We start from the raw sequence: 14,960 nt of genomic DNA on the forward strand, positions 1-14,960 counted from the left end.
TGCAGCAGATCGAGCCATATGGTGGTGGGTTCAGAGGGGAGCCAGCTATTTCAATCTCAACACAACCAGGGTCGACACAATAGTACGGCCCATCCCGGTTACCGCAACACGAAGAGTCTACAGCTGGTTGAATCGGAACAAATAGCGGGCGACGTTACACCTGTACCCTTACGGAGGTGTCCGGAGGAATCTCGAGTTCCCTGCTGTTCTATACTGCCATGAGGCCAGGAAGATGGCATCAGCGCTAAAGACGATCTTCCCAAAGCAGTTGCAAAGCGACCGACGCAAATTCGAAGTGTTGAGAAGCTCAATTCGGGAACAAAGGTATGAAAAGTTGTTAACCTAAAATAAAAGCATTTTCATTTTAGCTAAAGCAGTGAACCAAAGATGTATTAACCGTAGAGTTGGCAACCAGATTTACACACGTAAGTTGGCAACCGGCATACCCGGGTATTCCACACGTTTTTATGCAAAAATTAACGATTTTCATAGGTAAACAATGCTTTCTATATTTTAATGCTGTAAGCAAGTAATGCCGACCATATATTCTCTTCTACTTTATTTATTCATTAATTTTTTGAATTTTATTATAAAAATAACGGTCAAATTGAAATTAGGAATCGCCTGAATTTGATTAAAAATAAGCACAATACGAAAAGAGGAAGAAGAGAAACGTCATTCTCCATACAAAATGTATGGAATACCCGGGTATGCTGGTTGCCAACTTACGTGGTAAAGTTAAAAAAAATAAAAATAAAATACTTACAGGCTGTTTAAAATTACAACTTTTGCACCAAAAAATCATAACTTAAAAGTTGGGAGGCTACGAAAACTTTCAGGTCAATAAAAGCAATGAATCAAAAGTTATTGCAGTTCGAAGTTGAAAAAAATACCCGGGTATCCGGTTGCCAACTTAAAGGTTAACTTAACCAAGGCGGGCGAACAAGAACTCCCAGCGGATAGGAAACGACCAGCAGCTGTTTAGGTTAAGCCGGCTCAAAAGATAAAGCCCACGGCATGCGTGTATATCCTGTGAGCGTTGATGTAAAGGCAAATTTGCGATGGCTGAGCTTTTCACATGGAAACCAAGTGATAAAAACGAGCTTTAAAATTATGATTTAAGATTTTCGGCTAATACAGCATCAGCGAACGCACATGTAATTAGCGAACGATAACAACAACACGCAATCTTAACTTGACAGGTCGGTATGAAGTGCAGCGACAGTTGAAGTAAAACGCCAGGAGAGTCAACTGCGCCACACTTGGGGGGACATTGTTGGAACCTTATAACAGCGGCTTAGGATGGTTCCAACGACCTGTCAATATTATCGTTAGGAAGAGAGAAAAAGAGGAAAACAGAGGAGAAAAAGAGAGAGAATATGCAACAAAATAGCATAAAAAGGGTTCGAAAGACAAACCACGGGAGTATTACCAAATAACCAGCGGAATAAAGAGACCAATTTTTTGGCAACATCTTACGATTAAAACTAAAACTATCGAAGTGTTCGGCATTAAATTATTTTCCGCTTTGTTTTCTAACAACCGGTGTGAAATGATTCAACCTCAACTGATGCACCGGTATACCGCCACTATTCATAGAGTGTAAGAACTCTGCCGGTAGCATTAGTGCCTCTTGATCCTCTTGATTTACTAAAGTATCAACTGACAGATACTCATGTTCCGGTTATGGTATTCGATTCAGGACGCTGTTATTAATCGTCGTGACGTCAACATTTCGTGGTGACAGGATTGCCCGGTTGGAGAAATAGTCTGTGCTAGTGTTGGGTAAAGTTGGCATAAATTCGGAGTCGACTCCGATCCGACTCCGATAAATTCTGAATCGACTCAGGAAGGTAGGTCCGCCTGGATTCGCCCGGAGTTGTCCGGACTTGTCCGGAGTCGTTCGGAGTCGTACGGAGTCGTCCGGAGTCGTCCGGAGTCGTCCGGAGTCGTTCGGAGTCTTCCGGAGTTGTACGGAGTCGGAGTCGTCCGGAGTTGCACGGAGTCGGAGTCGTCCGGAGTTGTACGGAGTCGGAGTCGTCCGGAGTCGTTTGGACTCGTCCGGAGTCGTTTGGAGTCGTTCGGAGTCGGAGTCGTCTGGAGTCGGCGGAGGTCGGCCTTCGAAACAAAGGCCTGTATAAGAAGTTAAAGACAAAAAACACAACGAAAGGAAATGTCTGATCACAAGCACAAAGGCTCCTGTTGACTCCGAACGACTCCGGACGACTCCGAATCCGAGGGACTCCGAACGTATCTTAACGACTCCGGACGACTCCGGACGTCTCCGGAAGACTTCGATCGACTCCGAACGACTCCGGAGGGCTCCGGACGACTCCGGGCGACTCCGACTCCGGGCGACTCCGACTCCGGGCGGATCTAGTGGTTCCATTTTCCCGGAGTCGGAATCAGACTAACAATAGTTGTAGTCGGATCGGAGTCGTGGGTGCGCTCCAGAGAGCACATCAATAGCCTGTGTGCTGATAGTATTGCCCGATGTCTGAATACACTCTATACACCAGGGACTGCACATCACCTTTGGTATCAGATGTTCCAGGTAAAATCAAGTCCCGTGGTATCTTGTCATATACCACGAAACTTGAAAACTTGTCGAATCCCGGGAACGTCGCATATCGACTCTTGCCGATGCGGAGCATAAAATCTGCTCAATTCATTGGGATGAAAATCTTTCTCAACTCTTCAGCATCTTGTACAGTCTGGGCTGTCTGCACGCACATATTTTCCGGTAATCTCAATATCATAAATTTGCTCCACAGCATGCTCCGCCGGATGCACTGCTCCAGAACCTGGGATCACGCGGAACGATTGGCAGTATCTGTCGAAAGTCGCCACACAGCAGCACTACCTTATCACCGAAAGTTTGGCGATTTCCCATAACGTCCTGGAGGGCGCGATCGACAGCTTCTAGAGCATAGCGGCTGCTCATGGACGCTTCGTCTCATATGATAAGCGATACCTGTCGCATCAATTCAGCCTGTACTGAATGTATACGGATGTTACAGGAACTGTTAGCGTCCAGGTTAAGCGGTAGCTTGAATGTGGAATGTACTGTTCGTCCTCCGGTCAGTAGCAGAGCAACAATTCCACTCGAAGCCACTGCGATTGCAACTTTTGATTGGCGTCGCGGGTACGCAAGAATTGTTTCGAGCAGAAACGACTTCCCAGTGCTATCAGGTCCATCAAGGAAAAAAAAGCTTTCCATTATGTGTCTCCTCTCCTCTGGATTATTTTGTGAAACCTGAGCTATTCACTGCTGCAGTAACTACGTCGTACACCGTTCGTTGCTCGTTGTTTAATCGGTTCACGTTTGCTAAAACGTTATCCAGCTCATCGATAGCATAAGAGCGCTCTGCGTCCACCAGGGAATATGTTTCGGCAGCGGTTAAGGCGGATTGTAGGAAGTCTGGCTGTATCTGTACAAAGTCGTCTAACTGCGGCATACTTGGAAACATTTTCAGCGCTTTCGGCGGCCCCATTTCACGCAGGTACTGGTCGAAGAGGCGCAGCGCTTTGAGGTGCTCGACAGCTCGCAGTATCCGATTCTGCTCAGCATCTTCGACGGTGTAACGGTCTTGATTTTGTCGGTGAAAGTCTTGACAAAAGTGGTCCACGTTAGCGTCCTAAAATAAGTGAGGATTTTAGAACATTCCCTCCAACAATATAAGGGCAAACAGGTGACGCAGTTGGTTTGGCATTTGAAAAGAGACTGCTTCCTGTAGGGTCCTTGATATTTGTGAGTCATCCTGTAGCAGACCGGACATCATCGCCGCTTCCTGAAACGTCGCACACGTGATCTCGTTCACTGTTCGCAGGTCCGAAAAAGATGTCGGACCCTTCCGATAGCAAAGTAACAATCGTAAACAGTACCGTTCCAGCTGCGCCATTAAACAGTAAACCATGCGACCAATTTGTTATTGTATCAGTTTGGCGGCGGCGCGCGATCCACTGGTTACCCGTACCAACATACCACGGAAGCTGCTGCGTGGGTTTAGTAAACCGGTAGTGCGTCACATCTTAAGCAATTGTCAGTCGATTGGTTACACGCGCCCTCGTGTTGTTCTCCTATTATTTACGTTATTTCATATTGTTCAACTACTGGATTTTAGTTGAAAGTTGAGGAAACTATCGTTAAACCTCCAGTGTACCTACACAGCCTGAAGTTTATGTGCTTAAAACCGTATTATAGCTGTTTTCTTGAGCCAACTCTGTGATACTTCGTAATGCGTTTTTGCAAAGAAAACTACGCCATCATTCCGTCTTCGTTTTGCATCCTCACACACACACCTTAAATCACATTACAACCACAATGGAGCGCACTTGCAACGCTTGTGCTACTGAAATTACTGACGCTTTCATCTGTTGCGCTCTATGCAATTCACCGTTTCACAATCGCTGCTCGAACTTGTCAGAAGATCTTCTCACGAGTATTGCCGAACAAAAACAGCTCCACTGGTGCTGCATTGGGTGCAACAACGTTTTTGCAAACCCTAGATCAAAGTTTATCAGAGATGCGGCAGTACAAATGGGCTTGCAAACGGCATTAATGGCACTAATGCAAGTGTTTCACCCACACACGCACTTAACATTGTTCCTGCTGTCGTTCAAGCTCCGAAAATGGCACTATACATTTCGCGTCTCTCTACTGACACCACAAATGAAAAAGTCGAAAAAACAGTGAAGCACTTTTTGGGCACTGATGATGTTTTGGTCCATTGTTTGTGGCGTAAGGACACTGACCTATCTACAGTTACCTTCTTATCATTCAAAGTGCTAATACCAACATCGCTCCGTACTAAAGCACTGAATCCAGCAACCTGGCCAAGTGGCCTTCCGATCCGGGAATTTGTCGATCGAAAAAACTCCAAAGCTCTGCCGAGCTTTGTAATGCCTTCACAAACAAATTACACACCTGTTACCGATATGCCAATCACGGACGAACAACCTTCAGAATGCCTGAACACAACTTTGATCTACCCAGTACTATAATTAAACAACCTAATGAATATTGTGGTGTGAAATATTCCGCGTCTCAGTGCTATACTCAATTACCATTTCTTTTCGTTCCACATTCAACTGTATCGACGCACGCAGAGACCACTATTGTAAACAATGGCCAAACACTAAACCGGCATAATAATGACCTTACCATATATTACCAAAACGTTCATGGACTACGCACTAAACTTGAGGATGTTTACATTGCTTCTAGTGAGCTTGATCACGATGTTATTGTTCTCACAGAAACATGGCTTGATGATACAATACTATTGCAGCAGGTAATCTGTGACAAATACGCTATCTATAGAAGCGATAGAAATGCTAATAACAGTGTCAGACAGATTGGTGGTGGTGTCCTGATCGCTGTTTCCAAACGTCTCAAATGCCTTCCTGTGCACACCAATATAACGCCCAAGCGAAATTTTTCGGGGATAATGAACACAAGCTCATGCCATCTCTTTCTATTCATCAGCCCTACTCTCTCACACGCATCGATGAACTTTTACACATCTCTTTGTTCATTGTACTATATTTGAAGGGTTTAAAAGTGATAGATAACAATTCATGTTCATGAACTAGTTATGGTCAAATGTTAATGGTGTAATGTTTGTACCATGGTCGACCTGAGTTCAATTCCATTTTATTGTTTTTTTTATGATTTAAGGTTTTATTTAATTTTTAAAACATCCAGCTCCAATAACTTCAAACTCATTTACTCATGGCTAGAAATGCGTGTTTAATAGTTAATCTGTTATTTTTATTGTTTTATTTATTTCTTTTAATTCTTCTAGTATCAGTACCCCTTCATACAAACAAACCAGTAAATAGCACGATAATGAATAATAATATGGTGGCGCAACTGGCAAAGTGATTCGAAGTAGAACTAGCGATGTGGTTGGTAGCATCAAGGATGAAGCATGATCATGAGTGGAGGGAGTGAATCCGAATGTTCATTTCTATTTTTAGCTCTTTTTTTGCATGGGTTCATCTTTCACGTGTGTTCACTATCCCCGAAAATGATCTGTATTTCGTTGGTCTTTTCGGGGATAATTCGTTAACGAATTATCCCCGAAAAGACCAGCGAAAACCCAAGCGAAATTTTTCGGGGATAATGAACACAAACTCATGCCATCTCTTTCTATTCATCAGCCCTACTCTCTCACACGCATCGATGAACTTTTACACATCTCTTTGTTCATTGTACTATATTTGAAGGGTTTAAAAGTGATAGATAACAATTCATGTTCATGAACTAGTTATGTTCAAATGATAATGGTGTAATGTTTGTACCATGGTCGACCTGAGTTCAATTCCATTTTTATTGTTTTTTTTTATGATTTAAGGTTTTATTTAATTTTTAAAACATCCAGCTCCAATAACTTCAAACTCATTTACTCATGGCTAGAAATGCGTGTTTAATAGTTAATCTGTTATTTTTATTGTTTTATTTATTTCTTTTAATTCTTCTAGTATCAGTACCCTTCATACAAACAAACCAGTAAATAGCACGATAATGAATAATAATATGGTGGCGCAACTGGCAAAGTGATTCGAAGTAGAACTAGCGATGTGGTTGGTAGCATCAAGGATGAAGCATGATCATGAGTGGAGGGAGTGAATCCGAATGTTCATTTCTATTTTTAGCTCTTTTTTGCATGGGTTCATCTTTCACGTGTGTTCACTATCCCCGAAAATGATCTGTATTTCCGGAATGTTATCGGGTCCAGAGGCTGAGGAGGGTTTCAGCTTTGAAGCCATTAAACGTACATCATCGATTGTAAAAGAAGGTAATGAAATGTCTACGGAGTCCTGAGCCACAAAACGTAACGCTTCCTCTACCTTCAGGTTTTGTTCGGGAAAGCTCGTGCAACTACGCGCAAACAGCTCTGCAAAACCATTACATATTTCTCGCGTGTCGGTAAATAATCGACCATCAAGTGTCATGCATGATGGGAGGGAAGTACGTTTCATCTTACGGTCCATAAAGTTCCAAAATGATTTTGGAAAAGCCCGAATGGATATCTAGACACGGCGGATGTAATTAGCATACAATTTTCGGTTATGAAACTTGAAGATCCTTGTAGCCTCCAGGAAATTGCTTCTATCGGCTTCATTGCGTGTACGACTGAATATACGATATGCAGAACGACGCATTCTTTCTAACCTTTTAAGGTATCTAGTGCACCATGGTTGTGAATTTGTAAATATTCGTTTAGGTACGAATTGTTCAATGATGTTTGACACTGTTGACGTTAAGTATTCAGAAGCAGCTTCTACATCCATGTTTCGAAGTCTAGTCCAATCAGTGTCCCTCAACGCTTGCTTTATGCTAACAAAATCAGCTCTGGCAAAATTATAAGTAGATACAGCACCAGGCAAGACTATGCCGGAATTATCGTCTGAACTAGTGTGGGAGTTCTGCAGCGTGATTTCCACTGGTGGATGGTGGTTATCAACCGGAACAATCGCGACAAGGGGGACAGTGACTGAGTGCATAGGCACGCTATTTTCAAGCTCATTTGAGACAAACACAAGATCCAATTGTCTTCTTAGATCATTTAATATCCCACTAATTTGTTTTAAGCAATGATAATTTATCAAATCCAAAAAGCGATTTTCGTTAACGAATTATCCCCGAAAAGACCAGCGAAAACCAGCGTGGTCGGGAGCTTGGGAACCAGCGTGGTCGGGAGCTTGGGCGTGTATTGAACACTGCTGGGTTAAAATCCTGCTGCCTTCAAGTAAAATCTTTGTTGGTGTAAGTTACATCCCTCCTGATCTTAGTACATATACTGCAATTATGACTGCTTTCGAGGCTCTTGATAGTGTGAGTGCTTCTATGAACGACAACGATACGATGTGTCTGTTGGGTGATTTCAACCAACCAAAGATCGCCTGGCGTGCTATCGATAGGCACTATGAACCCGCGTCATCGGTGCCTGGTCTAAATCGCTTTTTGGATTTGATAAATTATCATTGCTTAAAACAAATTAGTGGGATATTAAATGATCTAAGAAGACAATTGGATCTTGTGTTTGTCTCAAATGAGCTTGAAAATAGCGTGCCTATGCACTCAGTCACTGTCCCCCTTGTCGCGATTGTTCCGGTTGATAACCACCATCCACCAGTGGAAATCACGCTGCAGAACTCCCACACTAGTTCAGACGATAATTCCGGCATAGTCTTGCCTGGTGCTGTATCTACTTATAATTTTGCCAGAGCTGATTTTGTTAGCATAAAGCAAGCGTTGAGGGACACTGATTGGACTAGACTTCGAAACATGGATGTAGAAGCTGCTTCTGAATACTTAACGTCAACAGTGTCAAACATCATTGAACAATTCGTACCTAAACGAATATTTACAAATTCACAACCATGGTGCACTAGATACCTTAAAAGGTTAGAAAGAATGCGTCGTTCTGCATATCGTATATTCAGTCGTACACGCAATGAAGCCGATAGAAGCAATTTCCTGGAGGCTACAAGGATCTTCAAGTTTCATAACCGAAAATTGTATGCTAATTACATCCGCCGTGTCTAGATATCCATTCGGGCTTTTCCAAAATCATTTTGGAACTTTATGGACCGTAAGATGAAACGTACTTCCCTCCCATCATGCATGACACTTGATGGTCGATTATTTACCGACACGCGAGAAATATGTAATGGTTTTGCAGAGCTGTTTGCGCGTAGTTGCACGAGCTTTCCCGAACAAAACCTGAAGGTAGAGGAAGCGTTACGTTTTGTGGCTCAGGACTCCGTAGACATTTCATTACCTTCTTTTACAATCGATGATGTACGTTTAATGGCTTCAAAGCTGAAACCCTCCTCAGCCTCTGGACCCGATAACATTCCGGGAATAGTGATCGTTTCATGCATTGATGAATTGGCTTAACCACTAGCAACCATTTTTAATAAATCATTTCGCACTGGATTCTTTCCTGACCAATGGAAAAAGTCATGTATATTTCCTGTTTACAAAAAAGGCGACAGAACGTCTATCTCAAATTATCGAGCTATTTCCATGATATGTGCCCCCAGTAAACTGTTCGAATTATTGGTTCATAAACATATAATGCATGGCGCTATTAACGTATTTACACCTTTGCAACATGGCTTCCTACCTGGACGCTTCACCGTCACAAACTTAGTGCAGTTCTTGCATTTTACTTACAAGCAGCTAGACAAAGGGTTCCAAGTAGATACTGTTTATACTGATTTTCACTCTGCTTTCGATAGCGTCAATATCCATACTTTGACTAGCAAACTTTTAAAGCTTGGGTTTCATATCAGTATAGTTAGGTGGCTGAATTCCTACCTATCGTGTCGTTCAGTACGTGTTAAGATTGGGGATTGCATCTCTAGTGAATTTAGCAGGGCAAGTACAGGCAAGTGATACAATATCTGGTGTTCCTCAAGGCAGCATTTTAGGGCCTCTATTATTTAATCTCTTTATTAATGACATTGTTTACGCTATACCTGACTGCCCGGTTCTACTATACGCAGATGACCTTAAAATGTACTTTCCTGTGCGTAGTTCTAATGACTGTCTCCGATTGCAAGGCTTTCTTTCTATTTTTAATAATTGGTGTTCCTTAAACTGTTTGTCACTCAACGTCAGTAAGTGCTCGGTTATTTCGTTTACTCGTGCGAGAGCTCCTTTATGTTTTAATTATGTTCTTTCTGACACTTCATTGCCTCGATCTGAAACTGTTAGGGACTTAGGCATTATATTAGACACGAAACTTTATTTAGACAAACAATTTGATGACGTAATTGCTAGGGCCAACAGGACTCTTGGACAAATAATTAGAAGTAGCAAAATGTTTCATGACCCTCTCTGTTTAAAATCACTTTACTGTTGCCTTGTTCGTCCTTTGATTGAGTACGCTTCAGTTGCTTGGTTTCCGGAGCAAGTTACTAGAATTGAGAGGCTTGAGAGGATCCAGCGAGAATTTACCCGGGTAGCTATTAAGCGGCTTCCGTGGAGACATAACGACGTACTACCAGCTTATCATACGAGATGTCAGTTGTTAGGGCTTGAAACTTTGGAAAAGAGAATAATGGTTGCCCAAGGAATTTTTATTTTTAAACTATTAACTGGAAGAATCGATGAACCTCTATTGCTAAGTCATGTAATTTTTTATGTCCCTACTAGACCTTTAAGAACTCGACAATTTTTAATAACTGATTTTCGTTATCGTCTTTTCTGTGCTAGGGATCCGTTGCTATTGATGTCCAAAAATTTTAATTTATTTTCAAATGTTATAGACCTGTCCTTTAGTGTACCAAAATGTTCTAGTGTCATACGAGAATGCATTATGTCTAATTTTAGGAACGCATACTTTATAAGACATTAGTTTTAATTGTGTATGTAGGCCATGGAGGCTCGATACTTTATAATAATAAATAATAAATAATAAATACGAATTTTCGGATCTTCCTGATAGGTCAGGGAGCGAGCACGGGCGTCGTTTGCTGCCAATTCGAAAAATCGCGTCAACATCGTATTGTGGCTCCGTTCAAGTACTGATTGAACAGTATCATTTTCTCAAAATACGACGCCCTGCTGGTATTCTAAACGTATCGGCAACTGTACGGCAGTCACCGTTTTAGCCTGCATTTCGTAACCAAAAATAACTGCCATGGCCTGTGATGCAGAAATGTATCTTGCGGCAATGTACTGTTGTATATCGTCGATTGAATCACTGGATGTTACGACAACCCGGGCATCTCGGTTATACAAATACTTTACGCTTGTCACTATCGAGCAGATCTCCACATTAAGGTGACAGTCAAATGGCACAACCACGGATTATAAAATCATCAATAGATGAGCGTGCGGCAAACCACGTTTCTGATATTCAATTACATTAAAACGATCCAATTTCAGGTCAAGTGCACCAGCCGAAAGATCTGTCAGGACTGCCTTCAGCTTTTCCCGGAAGACGCAAGCCGTCAGGTTTTGTCGATTGCTCGCATTATGTCCCGGGAAGAGGGCTTCGATGACTTCCGTCCACTTTGGATTACAGGTAACCGTGATGAAAAGGTCAGGGTTTCCCATAGCCCGCACGATGGCCATCGCATCTTGGTGTGCGCAGTACCAATGTACCATGGCTACCGGGGTACGATGGTGCAAGAATGATTCGTGTTCCTGTTTGGTTTAATGTGCGCCCGCCATGTTCAGCTCCAGGTTGTTGCTCTGTGTCCATCACACCTGCGTACATGTCAGCACGCAGCTGTGACTGATGCTATCGTTGGTACTTTAGTCGCTGCTCTTCAATTTTGCAAGCCTGGTCAACGCAGTACTGCTGCATCAGGCGATGTATTAGTGTATTAGTACTCCGATGTATTAGTGAATCATCTCCATCTCGCATAAACATTCGGTCCTGCGTGATTTGCTTCATCAATAGTATAATTGTTTTCGTTCAGGCCTTGCCCTCGTCGGATAGTCTTTGGAAACCCGAATGTCCTACCAACTTCTGCATGCGGGTGTAGCAGTGGGTACTGCAAAGTGTCGTGCATCTGATGAGCTTCGAACAAACGCTTTAGATGGCCGGAGGCACGTATCTGCAGTACAATATCACGTGATTGGCCCTGGTCGCGACCGAAAAATATTCCGCATATTTTATCTGCGGTTGGTCGATTATAGCGCCGCCGATCTAGTCCTAGTTGCACGTACGCCGGTACCTGACCCAGTAGCCGTCCAAAGGTTCGATGGCATAATGCTCCCTGAATACGGTATGTGAAAAGACCGCCACCGTCAAGAACAGTCCGATCCTGGCGCACAGTATCATTTGCCCGTAAGGATGGACCCATTGAGGTAAATGCAAAGGCATTATTATAAAAGCAAATGTTACGCATGAATTGGGCGTTGTCGAAAAGTTTAGATAATTCATAGCGTGGACTGGAAAAAGACGGCAACCTGACCTGCCAACCATTGCACCACAACGTTCCAGTTTCGCTTTGTCACTTTTGTGCAGCATAGTATGGACATGGTTCGCGAGCGCCCAGCCAATGTCGTTCTGGCCAGTTATATGATATGTGGTGGCCGAGTACCAAATTGATCGTGCGTGTACCATAAATATTGTGAAACCTCTTCTGTCGTATTGCTTCCCTCTGTTGTCGTAACTGAAGCTGGACGGCATCAATACACATTGGAAGCTGTACGGCTTCTTGCCCACACGTCACACATTAAATTGAATTTTGAATATTTGACCGTTTAATTATTAGGATTTGATAAATTATCATTGCTTAAAACAAATTAGTGGGATATTAAATGATCTAAGAAGACAATTGGATCTTGTGTTTGTCTCAAATGAGCTTGAAAATAGCGTGCCTATGCACTCAGTCACTGTCCCCCTTGTCGCGATTGTTCCGGTTGATAACCACCATCCACCAGTGGAAATCACGCTGCAGAACTCCCACACTAGTTCAGACGATAATTCCGGCATAGTCTTGCCTGGTGCTGTATCTACTTATAATTTTGCCAGAGCTGATTTTGTTAGCATAAAGCAAGCGTTGAGGGACACTGATTGGACTAGACTTCGAAACATGGATGTAGAAGCTGCTTCTGAATACTTAACGTCAACAGTGTCAAACATCATTGAACAATTCGTACCTAAACGAATATTTACAAATTCACAACCATGGTGCACTAGATACCTTAAAAGGTTAGAAAGAATGCGTCGTTCTGCATATCGTATATTCAGTCGTACACGCAATGAAGCCGATAGAAGCAATTTCCTGGAGGCTACAAGGATCTTCAAGTTTCATAACCGAAAATTATATGCTAATTACATCCGCCGTGTCTAGATATCCATTCGGGCTTTTCCAAAATCATTTTGGAACTTTATGGACCGTAAGATGAAACGTACTTCCCTCCCATCATGCATGACACTTGATGGTCGATTATTTACCGACACGCGAGAAATATGTAATGGTTTTGCAGAGCTGTTTGCGCGTAGTTGCACGAGCTTTCCCGAACAAAACCTGAAGGTAGAGGAAGCGTTACGTTTTGTGGCTCAGGACTCCGTAGACATTTCATTACCTTCTTTTACAATCGATGATGTACGTTTAATGGCTTCAAAGCTGAAACCCTCCTCAGCCTCTGGACCCGATAACATTCCGGGAATAGTGATCGTTTCATGCATTGATGAATTGGCTTAACCACTAGCAACCATTTTTAATAAATCATTTCGCACTGGATTCTTTCCTGACCAATGGAAAAAGTCATGTATATTTCCTGTTTACAAAAAAGGCGACAGAACGTCTATCTCAAATTATCGAGCTATTTCCATGATATGTGCCCCCAGTAAACTGTTCGAATTATTGGTTCATAAACATATAATGCATGGCGCTATTAACGTATTTACACCTTTGCAACATGGCTTCCTACCTGGACGCTTCACCGTCACAAACTTAGTGCAGTTCTTGCATTTTACTTACAAGCAGCTAGACAAAGGGTTCCAAGTAGATACTGTTTATACTGATTTTCACTCTGCTTTCGATAGCGTCAATATCCATACTTTGACTAGCAAACTTTTAAAGCTTGGGTTTCATATCAGTATAGTTAGGTGGCTGAATTCCTACCTATCGTGTCGTTCAGTACGTGTTAAGATTGGGGATTGCATCTCTAGTGAATTTAGCAGGGCAAGTACAGGCAAGTGATACAATATCTGGTGTTCCTCAAGGCAGCATTTTAGGGCCTCTATTATTTAATCTCTTTATTAATGACATTGTTTACGCTATACCTGACTGCCCGGTTCTACTATACGCAGATGACCTTAAAATGTACTTTCCTGTGCGTAGTTCTAATGACTGTCTCCGATTGCAAGGCTTTCTTTCTATTTTTAATAATTGGTGTTCCTTAAACTGTTTGTCACTCAACGTCAGTAAGTGCTCGGTTATTTCGTTTACTCGTGCGAGAGCTCCTTTATGTTTTAATTATGTTCTTTCTGACACTTCATTGCCTCGATCTGAAACTGTTAGGGACTTAGGCATTATATTAGACACGAAACTTTATTTAGACAAACAATTTGATGACGTAATTGCTAGGGCCAACAGGACTCTTGGACAAATAATTAGAAGTAGCAAAATGTTTCATGACCCTCTCTGTTTAAAATCACTTTACTGTTGCCTTGTTCGTCCTTTGATTGAGTACGCTTCAGTTGCTTGGTTTCCGGAGCAAGTTACTAGAATTGAGAGGCTTGAGAGGATCCAGCGAGAATTTACCCGGGTAGCTATTAAGCGGCTTCCGTGGAGACATAACGACGTACTACCAGCTTATCATACGAGATGTCAGTTGTTAGGGCTTGAAACTTTGGAAAAGAGAATAATGGTTGCCCAAGGAATTTTTATTTTTAAACTATTAACTGGAAGAATCGATGAACCTCTATTGCTAAGTCATGTAATTTTTTATGTCCCTACTAGACCTTTAAGAACTCGACAATTTTTAATAACTGATTTTCGTTATCGTCTTTTCTGTGCTAGGGATCCGTTGCTATTGATGTCCAAAAATTTTAATTTATTTTCAAATGTTATAGACCTGTCCTTTAGTGTACCAAAATGTTCTAGTGTCATACGAGAATGCATTATGTCTAATTTTAGGAACACATACTTTATAAGACATTAGTTTTAATTGTGTATGTAGGCCATGGAGGCTCGATACTTTATAATAATAAATAATAAATAATAAATACGAATTTTCGGATCTGCCTGATAGGTCAGGGAGCGAGCACGGGCGTCGTTTGCTGCCAATTCGAAAAATCGCGTCAACATCGTATTGTGGCTCCGTTCAAGTACTGATTGAACAGTATCATTTTCTCAAAATACGACGCCCTGCTGGTATTCTAAACGTATCGGCAACTGTACGGCAGTCACCGTTTTAGCCTGCATTTCGTAACCAAAAATAACTGCCATGGCCTGTGATGCAGAAATGTATC

The sequence above is a fragment of the Anopheles merus genome, chromosome 2R (assembly GCF_017562075.2).
Source record: "Anopheles merus strain MAF chromosome 2R, AmerM5.1, whole genome shotgun sequence".
NCBI lineage: Eukaryota > Metazoa > Arthropoda > Insecta > Diptera > Culicidae > Anopheles > Anopheles merus.